The sequence below is a fragment of the Saccopteryx bilineata genome, chromosome 5, assembly GCF_036850765.1.
Source record: "Saccopteryx bilineata isolate mSacBil1 chromosome 5, mSacBil1_pri_phased_curated, whole genome shotgun sequence".
NCBI classification, from domain to species: Eukaryota; Metazoa; Chordata; class Mammalia; order Chiroptera; family Emballonuridae; genus Saccopteryx; species Saccopteryx bilineata.
Window position 1 is genome coordinate 484,234 of NC_089494.1, and position 12,919 is coordinate 497,152.

At 51.3% G+C, this 12,919-nt stretch overlaps 1 protein-coding gene and 1 non-coding gene across 5 annotated transcripts in view; both read right to left on the minus strand.

Annotated features, from left to right (window-relative positions):
• The window catches only part of FARP2 (FERM, ARH/RhoGEF and pleckstrin domain protein 2), a 106,696-nt gene extending 93,777 nt beyond the window's left edge, over window positions 1-12,919 (minus strand). For all 4 annotated transcript variants that reach the window (XM_066233694.1, XM_066233693.1, XM_066233692.1 and 1 more), the window contains exon 1: window positions 12,794-12,919. The gene's annotated coding sequence lies outside the window, so the exon portion shown is untranslated. The remainder of the gene's footprint in view (window positions 1-12,793) is intronic.
• Window positions 1,883-2,042, minus strand: LOC136306984 (U1 spliceosomal RNA). The gene has a single exon (XR_010725738.1). It is a non-coding gene; the product is annotated as a U1 spliceosomal RNA (small nuclear RNA).

Below are 12,919 nucleotides of genomic sequence, written 5' to 3' on the forward strand. Positions count from 1 at the left end.
CCTCCTCTGCTGGGAAACAGCTGTTCTCTGCACTGAGGGCTCACATTCCGTTGTGCAAGAAATCCACCTTCCACAAAAGAGGACCAGAAAACCCAGCAGGTCCTCAGAGATGTCATCTCCTTGTAACGTTGGTGAGAAATGCACTGATTCCCTGGGGGGCCGCTGTCTGTGGAGTGTGATGGCCTTCTGTCTGCATGGGCTTCCCCTGGGAACTCCTCCTGGGATGTGCACGTGAGGAGGATGCCCTGTGCACACTGTCCCCGTCTCTGTGGGTAGGCGTGACCCTACGATGGAGGGGCACCTGGCCAGGGGAGTCCCACCTTATGTCTTAAGCTGCTGGGAGAGGCCTCAGCCACCCATGACCCTGACAAGGTTGGGGGGGGGAGTAAAGAAAAAAAGGAAGAGAAAATGACCTAATTTCTTCAATAAATGGAAAAAAGGTGGGGAGGGGGAATAGAAACTGTTAAAAGACATTATCTGCCAAATGAGAACCTTATTTGAATACTGAATCAAGTACAGCTAGTGCTCGACTTACGACCACGATTGGTTCCGACAGACCGGTCATAACACGATATGGTCGTAAGTTGAGTAGGCTATATGTACAGTACTGTGAAATGATGTTATAAAAATCTTTAAGTCATATTTTATCATAATTTTCTTTCATTATTGTTATATATCATAATTTTCTTTGTTCATTTTATGCCATTTGTATCACCTCTACACCATTTTAAGTAAATACTGCATTACCAGTACAACTGGTTTAATATTTGCAAAGACAATTTCCTCTTGGTAGACATCGTGGGAGGGGTTTGATGAAAAATATCCAGGACACAAAACACAAATTGCTGTACCGAGTCTGGGATAACAGTGGAAATGGTGCACGTGGAGATGGTAGTGCTGCCGGAAGCTGCTCCGCACTGTCGTACACCCAGCTGGGCAACGCTTGCGCTGCCAGATGCAGAGCAGTCGTGGCTAGAGATTGTGGTCGTAAAGTCGAATGGTTGTAAGTTGCATAGGTCGTTAAGTCGATCAATATTTGTATTTAGGGAACAATCAGGGAAATCTAAACTCTAACTACATATTACATATCACGAAGTCCTGTTAATTTTAATTTCCCAGATGTTTTAATGTCACTGGATATATATAAAGAATAAAATGGAACAATGTCCAGGATTTACTTTAAAATAATCTAGTGGGGTGAAGGAGACTACAGACCCACCAAACAAACATGCAAAACCCCAAAATGTTGCCCACATGTTGACTATTTTTATTGTTTTCTTTTTTATTATTTTGGAAAGACTTTATTTATTGATATTACAGAGTGAGGAGGTAGGGGAAGGAGCCAAAAGTATCAATTCATATAGTAGTTGCTTCACTTCAGTTGTTCATTGGCTGCTTCTCCTGTGTGCCCTGACCAACCCCAGGGTTTTGAACCAGCAACCTCAGCGTTCCAGGTCACAGCTTTATCCACGGCGCCACCACAGACTTGACCACGCAAATGCTGATTGTTGAAGCTGGGTTTGATATATTTTTCTCTAATTTTGTGAATGTTTGGAATTGTCCTCGAGTTACGAACAGGTCTGGCAACAATCATCAATGTGCACAAGGATCCGAGGCACTCGGGAACAGTGCCCGGCTGAGAGGGCGCGGGTGAGCCTCCCGCAGACTGTCCCTGGCCCAGTGCTTCCTGCTCACGGGAATCAGTGCCAGAGAACAAGGCCGTGCGGAAGGCCACAAATCCGGTACCCTGGCTCCCAGGCCAATGTAATACAATCTAAGTACAATCTAAGGCAAATTCTTCAAGATTAAAACACAAAAGTATTTGACTTAAAAAACTGTCCAGCATAAATTATAAATTCACTTTCCTCTTTTCCCCCAGGGTGTAGGGGAAGCATTGAATGCAGCCCCACACCCCAAACTGTGCAGTCGAGTGCGCCACATCTGGGGATGTCCCAGGGGTCAGCATGTCCGGAGCGCAACGGTGAGTCTTGCCCTGGAAAACCATTTTTGTGATCACGGTCTCTTTCCTACCAGGTGAGTATCACTCCTTCTTTTTGTCGCCTCCATTTTATGTTATCGTATCTTTGAGTTTTACCTTTTTTCTTTATTTTTGCCAAGACCGTTCTGTCTTTCCATCCGTGTCAGAGCACCCTTTTTGGGACATTTTAATAGCAGCTGCTTTCAACTGTGCTTCATAGCTTTTCACTGCAACCATAACAACTCACCACAAATTCAGCAGCTAAAAGTAACAGCCTTTTATTATCTCCATTTCTGCGGGAAGGATGTCTGGGTGTGTGTGGATCAGCAGAGTTCCCCGCCTGGGGTCCCACAAGGTCCAAGTCAAGGCATCAACTGGCCTGGGGTCCTATGTGGGTGCTCTGGGGGAAAGGTACTTCTGGGCCATTCAGTTCTGCTTGGGGACAGGACGGAGGCCCCCAGCCGTGCTGGCTATCAGCTTCTGGAGGCTGCCTGCCTGTGGCCTCGTCCACCTTCAGCATGCTGAGTCCTTCCCACGCGTCCACGCTCACTGCCGTCCCTCTGCTGCTGGCTGGGGTGGGAGCCTCGCTGTTCAGGGCTGTGGCATCAGAGAGGCCCAGTGGGATAACCTAGGACACCTCGCTCTTTTAAGATGACCTGATTGGGACCCTAAATCACATCTGCAAAGTGCTTCTGCAGTGTAACACAACATAACCCTGAGAGACACCAGTGGGTGACGATCCGGAGGGCCTCACCTCCGCCCACCCCAGGTCTCTGTCAGGTACACCTGTCTTTTCTCTTGTGACGTGGTCTTTTCCCGGCTCTGTGTACGCTGGGTTATTTGGATTGTATCCTGGACGTGTAAAAAATTGTTATGAGACCACAGGCCCCGTTTAAATCCCAGGAGAAATGTCAGTACTTCTGCTCTGGTAGGCACTGGCTGCCAGTCCTGGCCAGCCTCCTGTGGCCGTGGTCAGCTTCAGCTCACCTGTAGAGGCTCTGTCCTCCCTGTGCACCATGATCCGCTGGCCAGCCTGGTTTCCGTTATCTGAGTTGCCAAAGACTCTGGCAAGCTGCGTGGGGTTGGACCCGGGCACGCACCACTCAGCACTGAGTCCTAAGTTCATAGGCCACCTTAGGGGTCACTCTTCCGAACTCCTCCCTCTCCACAATCTCCCCGTGAACCTCTCAGATGCCCGGGGCTCCCTTCTCAGTCCTCTAGCCAGAAGCCGCTGCTTCAGTCACCTGGCTCCACCATGCACCTCCTGCAACTGCACCCCGCCTGGCGGAGAGAGAAAAGGCAACAGCGTCCGCTCCCTCAAAGCCGGAGGTGTCTGCAGGCTCCTGCTGCCACAGGAGTGCGTGGAGGGCAGGGCGGGAGAGGACAGCGTGGCCCTCCCCGCCCGCTCTCTCTGCTGCAGCTCTGAGCTCGCACTGGGCTCACCTCTGGGGGTCCGACACCCGGAGACCAGGCAGGGGCTGCTGAGGACCAGGACCTCCCTGCGGTGCAGCGGTACTTCAAATGCCGGCCTGTGTCCCCAGTCTGCCTGTCCCACTTACTGGTAGCATCCTCGGATAGCTCCACACAACAGTCCAGGCATTCCACCTTCCCGCACTGACCACGACATCCCTGCACCTCAAACTACGCTCACAGTGCTTATCTTCAGGAGAGGAAAGAGGGTGGATCTTTATTTTCTTCTTTCCAATGTTCTGTATTTTCAAACTGCCATTATTTTTTAAAGCAGATAGCTTTTCTGCAGACCACTGCGTAATTATGACCTGCTCTAGAAGGTGTCACCGGTAGGGTGACCTACAGGGTGCAGCTGCTCACCTGCCCAGAGAAAGCAGGAGTAACTCCTCTGTCTCACCTCAAGTTGTGCTTGTTCTTCTAAAATAGTTCACGTAAGCAAAAATTAATATTCTCAAACACTCTGGAATAATTTCTTGTTCAGATACAGTTATGTGCTGTTAATGACTGGGATACAGTCTAAGAAACGCACCCTGAGGTGTTTTTGTCGTTGTGTGAATACCATGGAGACACTTACACAAACCTAGATGGTACTGTATTGTTCCCAGGCTCCCAGCCTGGGGAGCGTATTTCTGGACAAAACACCGTGAGATGAAACAATGGTGCCATCAACAGACAATGAATAGATGTACCGGCAGCTGCCGCTGTGACGTGTCTGTGTGAAGCAGGAAAAGCACACTCTAAAATAACGATAAAAAGAATAGGACAGTAGATACATAAACCAGTAACATGGTCCTTTATTACTGTTTTCAAGACTCGTGTGCTATCCATACTGCATGTGTGGTGCTTCTATACGACTGACAGAAGTGTTGCCACCAGCACCACCACAGACACGTGAGGAATGTGTTGCACTGTGACCTTATGACATCTGTGACATCACTGGGTGGGCAACAGGAACTTTTTCGGTCTATTGAAATCTTGTGGGACTGCTACTGTATCAAAGTCCTTCATTGGACGGAAGGCTGCTTGTTACGCAGCCATGAACCTACTGAGACTTGTTCCCCAGCATTCACCTGGTTAACCACCGCCAAAGCCACTGGGGTTTGAATCAGAAAGGACACGGGCGTTAATAAGGCCCAGCAACTTAAACAGCCTGTGAAACTGGCTAGTAGGCTTCCTCCTTCCCAAACACAGCCCCACTGGCGGCTGGAGGATGCTTGTTGCTGCCTCATCCCGCGAGCTCTCCTGTTTCGTCTGGCGTTAACAAAGGGCCGGAGAAACCACCCCTGCAAAAGCGGCTATTCTGTCTCCAGTTCCTGGCTCCTCCCAAGGTCCTGTGCGAAAGTGTACCTATGATCACCTTTTGTAAAATCTGCACACAAAAAAAACCATTCTAACTGCAATGAGCGCAAGACTGCTGACTCTGCACGCCTTCTTCTCTCTTCTTTTATTTATTTATTTATTTATTTTTTTATTTTTTTTTATTTTTTCATTTTTCTGAAGCTGGAAACAGGGAGAGACAGTCAGACAGACTCCCGCATGCGCCCGACCGGGATCCACCCGGCACGCCCACCAGGGGGCGACGCTCTGCCCACCAGGGGGCGATGCTCTGCCCATCCTGGGCGTCGCCATGTTGCGACCCTCCTGGGTGTCGCCATATTGCGACCAGAGCCACTCTAGCGCCTGGGGCAGAGGCCAAAGAGCCATCCCCAGCGCCCGGGCCATCTTTTGCTCCAATGGAGCCTTGGCTGCGGGAGGGGAAGAGAGAGACAGAGAGGAAAGCGCGGCGGAGGGGTGGAGAAGCAAATGGGCGCTTCTCCTATGTGCCCTGGCCGGGAATCGAACCCGGGTCCTCCGCACGCTAGGCCAACGCTCTACCGCTGAGCCAACCGGCCAGGGCTGCCTTCTTCTCTCTTATGGCAGGTTGCTTGACTGGGGCTATTGGCATTTGAGATTCAGCTAAAGGCACGATGAGGTGGGGAGGTTTGCTCCGGGTTTTTTTTTTTTAAGATTTTTATTTATTTTTTACAGAGTCAGAGAGAGGGATAGATAGGGACAGACAGACAGGAACAAAGAGAGATGAGAAGCATCAATCATCAGTTTTTTGTTGTGACCTTAGTTTTCATTGATTGCTTTTTTATATGTGCCTTGACTGTGGGCTTTCAGCAGACCGAGTAACCCCTTGCTCAAGCCAGCGACCTTGGGTCCAAGCTGGTGAGCTTTTGCTCAAACCAGATGAGCCCATGCTCAAGCTGACGACCTTGGGGTCTCGAACCTGGGTCTTCTGCATCCCAGTCCGATGCTCTATCCACTGCGCCACCACCTGGTCAGGCATCTGGGGGGTTTTTTGTTGTTTTTTTTTTTCTTTTTTTTTTTTTACAGAGACAGAGAGTGAGTCAGAGAGAGGGATAGACAGGGACAGACAGACAGGAACGGAGAGAGATGAGAAGCATCAATCATTAGTTTTTCATTGTGTGTTGCAACACCTTAGTTGTTCATTGATTGCTTTCTCATATGTGCCTTGACCATGGGCCTTCAGCAGACCGAGTAACCCCTTGCTGGAGCCAGTGACCTTGGGTTCAAGCTGGCGGGCTTTTTGCTTAAACCAGATGAGCCTGCGCTCAAGCTGGTGACCTCGGGGTCTCGAACCTGGGTCCTCTGCATCCCAGTCTGACGCTCTATCCACTGCACTACCGCCTGGTCAGGCCTGGGTTTTAATGGGATTCATCTCTGCTGTTTGCAGTTACTTCGTGTATATTTAGGTTACGACCAGCCATCTCAACACAGGTGTGGCTTCCAGCAGCGCTGTACACCAGGGGCTGACACAAAGGAGCACGCGGGGGGGGGGGGGGGGGTGTGTGTGTGGCCCCCGAGCAAACACATCGGGGCTGGCATTGGAGGTGTGTGGGCAGCGGGCAGAAGCAGGGCTTGAAAGCCTGTAATGCTCCCTGTCAGGAAAACGGATAACGTAGTAGTATATCTGGAAGTGCACCATAGAGTTTCCTGGTTTTTTTGAATGATATTGTGCAAAACAGAATTTGAAAGAATTCCTGCTTTTCCAAGACACAAACCTGGAGCCGTGCTAGAAACAGCAAATATGCCTATGTGTGAAACCATGTTTTCTGCATCCTATCAATAATACAATTTTTGGATCAATGGTACTAGAGGAATCACTAAATTCTTTCTATTGTCTGTCATGTGAAGAGGCAATTAAAAAGTACACGGTCAGCCTGACCGGCTGGTGGCGCAGTGGACAGAGCATCAGACTGGGATGTGGAAAACCCAGGTTCGAGACCCCAAGGTCACCAGCCTGAGTGCGGGCTCATCTGGTTTGAGCAAAAAGCTCACCGGCTTGAGCAAGGGGTTACTTGGTCTGCTGAAGGCCCGCGGTCAAGGCACGTATGAGAAAGCAATCAATGAACAATTAAGGTGTTGCAATGTGCAACGAAAAACTAATGATTGATGCTTCTCATCTCTCCATCCCTGTCTATCCCTCTCTCTGACTCTCTGTCTGTAAAAAAAAAAAAAAAAAAAAAAAAGTACACAGTCAAAGAAAAAATATTAGTATATACAAGGCAATGAACAAATATACTATTTTCTAGGATTTAGTGATGTTTGTGTTACTGGTTGGATTCTTCAAATCTGTAACTTGTTTGCTTTTTCTCGTTCTAAATAATTATTTGCTTTCAAAATTAATTTTTATTTGTAATATTGTATTTTTTTCTTAGAAGCCCTTCTACCCCCAATTGCATAAGTTTCAGGCCCCATAAAACTTGACATCCACCCTTACCCCAGATGAAATCTGGTCAATTTATTCAAGCGTTTACTGAGCACCTGGTAGTTTATCAAGCAAGTCTAAGTTCTTGAGGATATGAACTTAGCGAGAGAGAAAATCCCTCCCATTATAGTGGGAGACCAGAGTATGCAAAATGGTGGGAAGTCCCTGGAGAATGTCAGGTAAGGACAGCAGACGGGAATTGGACAAGAGGAGAGGGAGAAGAAAGCCTCAACAAGATGGCAGTATCTGCATCAGGCCTGAAGAAGGTCCTGGTACATTTCCACAGCCACCACACACTGAGTGAACCCCGCTGCTAGGAGCCCACGCCATGCCCTGTCCACATCATTACAATTGACCCTCGCAATCCCCATTTATAGACCAAAGAACCAAGATTCAGGAAGGTGAGTGACTCATTTGTGGTTACTCAACTCTGCAAGGTTTTCAATCCCACTCTGATTCCATGTTGTGCCATTTCCTCTCCGCTTTGAGGGACCCCGGATGCCAAGCAGAGGAACAGAAAGATCTATGAGGGGAGATGACTGTGTAAGTGGTCAGGATCACACCCCACTGCAGCACCAGAGAGCAGAAAGTACGAGGTAGCATCAGGAAGGGGGTGCTGCTAGCCTGACTCAGAGAGGCTTCCCAGGCCTGGACTTGGAGCTGGGCTTTGCAGGGGACAGGAGACTGCTGGACAAGGATCAGCGTGGGCACAGACAAGGCACTGCCGGACAAGAACAGAAGGTTGCGTGTGCCTGAGGCCCTGAGGATGTGCAGTGGGGGGCTGGGCAGCGAGGGGTGTCATGGCCCAGCTTAAGAAGTCTGGATGCAGGCCCTGGCCGGTTGGCTCAGCGGTAGAGCGTCGGCCTAGCGTGCGGAGGACCCGGGTTCGATTCCCGGCCAGGACACATAGGAGAAGCGCCCATTTGCTTCTCCACCCCTCCGCCGCGCCTTCCTCTCTGTCTCTCTCTTCTCCTCCCGCAGCCAAGGCTCCATTGGAGCAAAGATGGCCCGGGCGCTGGGGATGGCTCTGTGGCCTCTGCCCCAGGCGCTAGAGTGGCTCTGGTCGCAACATGGCGAGACCCAGGAGGGTCGCAACATGGCGACGCCCAGGATGGGCAGAGCATCGCCCCCTGGTGGGCAGAGCGTCGCCCCTGGTGGGCGTGCCGGGTGGATCCCGGTCGGGCGCATGCGGGAGTCTGTCTGACTGTCTCTCCCTGTTTCCAGCTTCAGAAAAATGCAAAAAAAAAAAAAAAAAAAAAAAAAGTCTGGATGCAACCTCACACCTACTTCTGGTCTAGAGCCGGGAAACAACATGGAGGATAAGCTGGGGAGAGACGGGCTGAAGAGAGTCATCACTGCATCCTACAACATCATAGCACTGTCTCGCATCAGAATTTTAAAATGGCTACAAACCAAACACCAGGTTAGGGGATCAACAGTCTGGTGACTCTAAAAACTACTTTATTATTGTAACTTTCCTTCTGATTTGTATCCACGCCCTCAGACACTTTTCCAACAGTACAATTGTTGTTGTGCATTTTTGGTTAAGCCATGTATCTGAACACACTTCCATGGGTCAAACTGGATCAAGTTTTGTTAGGAGGGAAGGACAGGAATGGGGTTCCCAGAACATGCTTTCTGACTGTGGAGTGTTATACCACACTGACACACAGAGTTTGCATATCAGTTTGTTTTAAAAACTGGGATTCCACCCTGGCCGGGTAGCTCAGTTGGTTGGAGCATTGTCCTGATGCACCAAGGTTACAGGTTCCATCCCTGGTCAGGGCACATACAAGAATCAACCAATGAGTGTATGAATAAGTGGAACAAGTCGATGTTTCTCTCTCCACCACCCCCTCCTCTTTCTAAACTCAGTCAAACAAACAAACAAACAAAAACCCTCTGAGATTCCAAAATCAAAGTCTTTCTCACATACTGCTAGTTGCTCCCTGGAACGCTGGTGGCTGAGGCCAGGCGGGGTCACCTGGGATTCGGGCACAGGGACTGCGGAGCCAGGAAGCGAGGGTCATGCCCAGTCCATTTTAGTCTTGCACTGGTGGGCGAGCACAGAGGCGGGGGAAAACTGCTCCTCAGATGCAGGGAAGCGGCTGCAGTGGCGGCAGCAATCCGCCCTGAGGAAAAGCACCCGTGACCTTACATAGGCTACACACACCTCGCTCTACCACGTGCTCAGGCACTAACCACGCAGAGTGCAAGAGAGCGAGCCTAACATTAACACGGCTGTTTCCCCAACACCCTCCAGAACAATCAGATCAATTTACACAATCACCACCAATGTAACGGCTCTCCAGAAACCCACCAAACACTGGGATTTTTCATGTTCAGTTTTGTGGAACCCTCACCTGTCTGACTCCACTGCCAAGGTGAAACATGGAGTGACTGTGGTTTCCCTGCACCCGTGACACCTATGTTGTGTGCGGGAAGCTCACGACCCACTGGCAAGCTGATGAGAAAGTGGGTAAAGGAAAAATACAAACCAACCTGCACGGGGGTGCTGCAATGAGGAAAACCTGCTCCTCGCTGAGTACAGAGGTGCTGACCTGACCTGACCGGGGCAGCAGAAGGAAGGACAGAATTCCCTGCAGCTATATGGGTTTAAAGAGCTTGCAGAGAATTATTCCTGTACCAACCTTTGTCAATCCAGTGCACACCCCTCCTGCCACAGAAGGTGACTAGTTAAGTCTTGCCCACTTTTCTCTGTCTCGTGTCTACTCAGCCTAATCATCATCTACCTGAGGACGGGATGGCTGACAGTAAGCACCAACTGTGTGCCAGGCACCCTGCTAACAGCTTTTCTGTTGGCGTTAGTCTTCACAACAACCCCGGGAGGAAAATTTTAATCCTATTTTATCAATAAGAAACTTGAGGCAGAGATGAATTAATGGCATATAAACTTCCTCTTTGGGAAAAAAATATCACCGAAGAAATCTGATGTTCACGTGTGTAAACGAGCAGGCAAATGGTGCAGCTCCGGAGGCCGCGCATCCGTGCTAACCGCGCCATGAATGTGCGGTAACGCTGGGCACCAGGGAGCATGGCACGGGTGGAGGGGCACACCAGCCACTCCACTGCCTCTTTTAAAAGGGACCATGCAGCCTGACCAGGCAGTGGCGCAGTGGATAGAGCGTCAGACTGGGTTGCAGAGGACCCGGGTTTGAGCAAAGCTCACCAGCTTGGACCCAAGGTTGTAGGCTTGAGCAGGGGGTTACTCGGTCTGCTGAAGGCCCGCAGTCAAGGCACATATGAGAAAGCAATCAATGAACAACTAAGGCAGGGGTCGGGAACCTTTTTGGCTGAGAGAGCCATGAACGCCACATATTTTAAGAAGTAATTCCATGAGAGCCATACAACGACCCATGTACATTACGCATTATCCAATAAAAATTTGGTGTTGTCCTGGAGGACAGCTGTGATTGGCTCCAGCCACCCACAACCATGAACATGAGCGGTAGGAAATGAATGGATTGTAATATACGAGAATGGTTTTTTTATTTATTTTTTTATTTTTTAACTTTTTTTTTTTATTAAAGATTTGTCTGCGAGCCAGATGCAGCCATCAAAAGAGCCACATCTGGGTCACGAGCCATAGGTCGAGAATGTTTATATATATATATATATATATATATATATATATATATATATATAGTATTTTTCTGAAGCTAGAAACGGGGAGAGACAGTCAGACAGACTCCTGCATGCGCCTGACCGGGATCCACCCGGCACGCCCACCAGGGGCGATGCTCTGCCCCTCTGGGGTGTCGCTCTGCCGGGACCAGAGCCACTCTAGCACTTGGGGCAGAGGCCAAGGAGCCATCCCTAGCGCCCGGGCCATCTGTGCTCCAATGGAGCCTTGGCTGCCAGAGGGGAAGAGAGAGACAGAGAGGAAGGGGGGGGTGGAGAAGCAAATGGGCGCTTCTCCTATGTGCCCTGGCCGGGAATCGAACCCGGGTCCCCCGCACGCCAGGCCGACGCTCTACCGCTGAGCCAACCGGCCAGGGCCAGAATGTTTTATATTTTTAACGTTTTTTTTTATTATTAAAGATTTGTCTGCGAGCCAGATGCAGCCATCAAAAGAGCCACATCTGGCTCACGAGCCATAGGTTCCCAACCACTGAACTAAGATGTCGCAACGAAGAACTGATGATTGATGCTTCTCATCTCTCTCCATTCCTGTCTGTCTGTCCCTATCTATCCCTCTCTCTGACTCTCTCTGTCTCTGTAAAAAAAATAAAAAAATAAAAAATAAAATGGACCATGCAGCCTGGCCACACCTCCTTTTCAGATTTTGGCAGAATTTTATAAGAGGCATTCAAGTGCTTCACAACTCGACACAGAATGATGTCTTGTACAGGAACCCAGAAAAACTTTTCAAAAATCAGCAGATACGGAAAATTAAAATTATGTTTGGCTTACAAGTAAAGGTGACTCCATGCTGCTGCTCCTCCAACATCTTCCATCTCACCGGCAGGGAGAAAGTCTGCATGCTCTGCCGTAATGCAGTCTACACCCTAACCCAGGGCCACCTGACGGTTATCAAACATTCCCAGAGTGGTCCCGGCCAAAGCTACTCATGGAAACAAAACTAGCGGAGAAAGAAAAACCACCCTCTGAAGACTTAGCCCCTGGCCTGAAATCTCTCCATCCTTCTTCTACACAGTGTATCGACATTATTTCGACAGCACTGCCAAGTTTTCATTTGTTCACACAGCCAGTACTGACTACCACCGGGTCCTCTAGAAGGCTCTCACTGCCCTATCAGTATCTACACACCTCAGTGGGGAAAAACCTGAGTGCCTAACACCGGATTCCTACCTTAAAGATACAATTTAAGGAAAGGCCTACAACCATGCCAGCAGAAGTTGCCACCTGTGGCTCTGCACGGGCCTGCATGCGGGCACTCCGCCCCGCCGCGCACACCTGAGCCTCCACGCGGGCACTCCGCCCCGCCGCGCACACCTGAGCCTCCACGCGGGCACTCCGCCCCGCCGCGCACACCTGAGCCTCCACGCGGGCACTCCGCCCCGCCGCGCACACCTGAGCCTCCACGCGGCCACTCCGCCGCACCACGCACACCCGGGCCTCCACGCGGGCACTCCGCCCCGCCGCGCACACCTGAGCCTCCACGCGGCACTCCTCCGCAACACGCACACCCGGGCCTCCACGCGGGCACTCCGCCCCGCCGCGCACACCTGAGCCTCCACGCGGCCACTCCGCCGCACCACGCACACCCGGGCCTCCACGAGGCACTCCACCCCGTCACGCAACCCCGCCCCGCCGCAAACACCCAGGCCTCCACGCGGGCACATCCTCTCCGTCCACCCCGGGGCCCTCCGCGGAACCCTCCCGAGGCACCCCAACCTTCAGGCAGTGGTTTCCCCACACACGGCCCTCCTCACGTGGGGCCCGCCGTCTTGGAAGGCCTTGCGAGCCCGGGCGTCCACTCCTCCGCTGGGCCGCGGTCTGAGGCGCCAAGCCTGCCCTGCCCAGGCCCGCGTCTTGCGCCCCCACTCCCCACCGCCGCGTCCTCGCGGCCCCGAGCACTCACTCACCCGCCGGCCGCCCGCGCCGTCGCCAGCAGCGGCCTCGCGCTCCTGCGCCCGCTGGGCCCGCTCGGCTGGCTCCCGACTGCCCGCGGGCCGCGCCGCGTCCTCGCCCCCACCTGGGGCCCCGCCCCC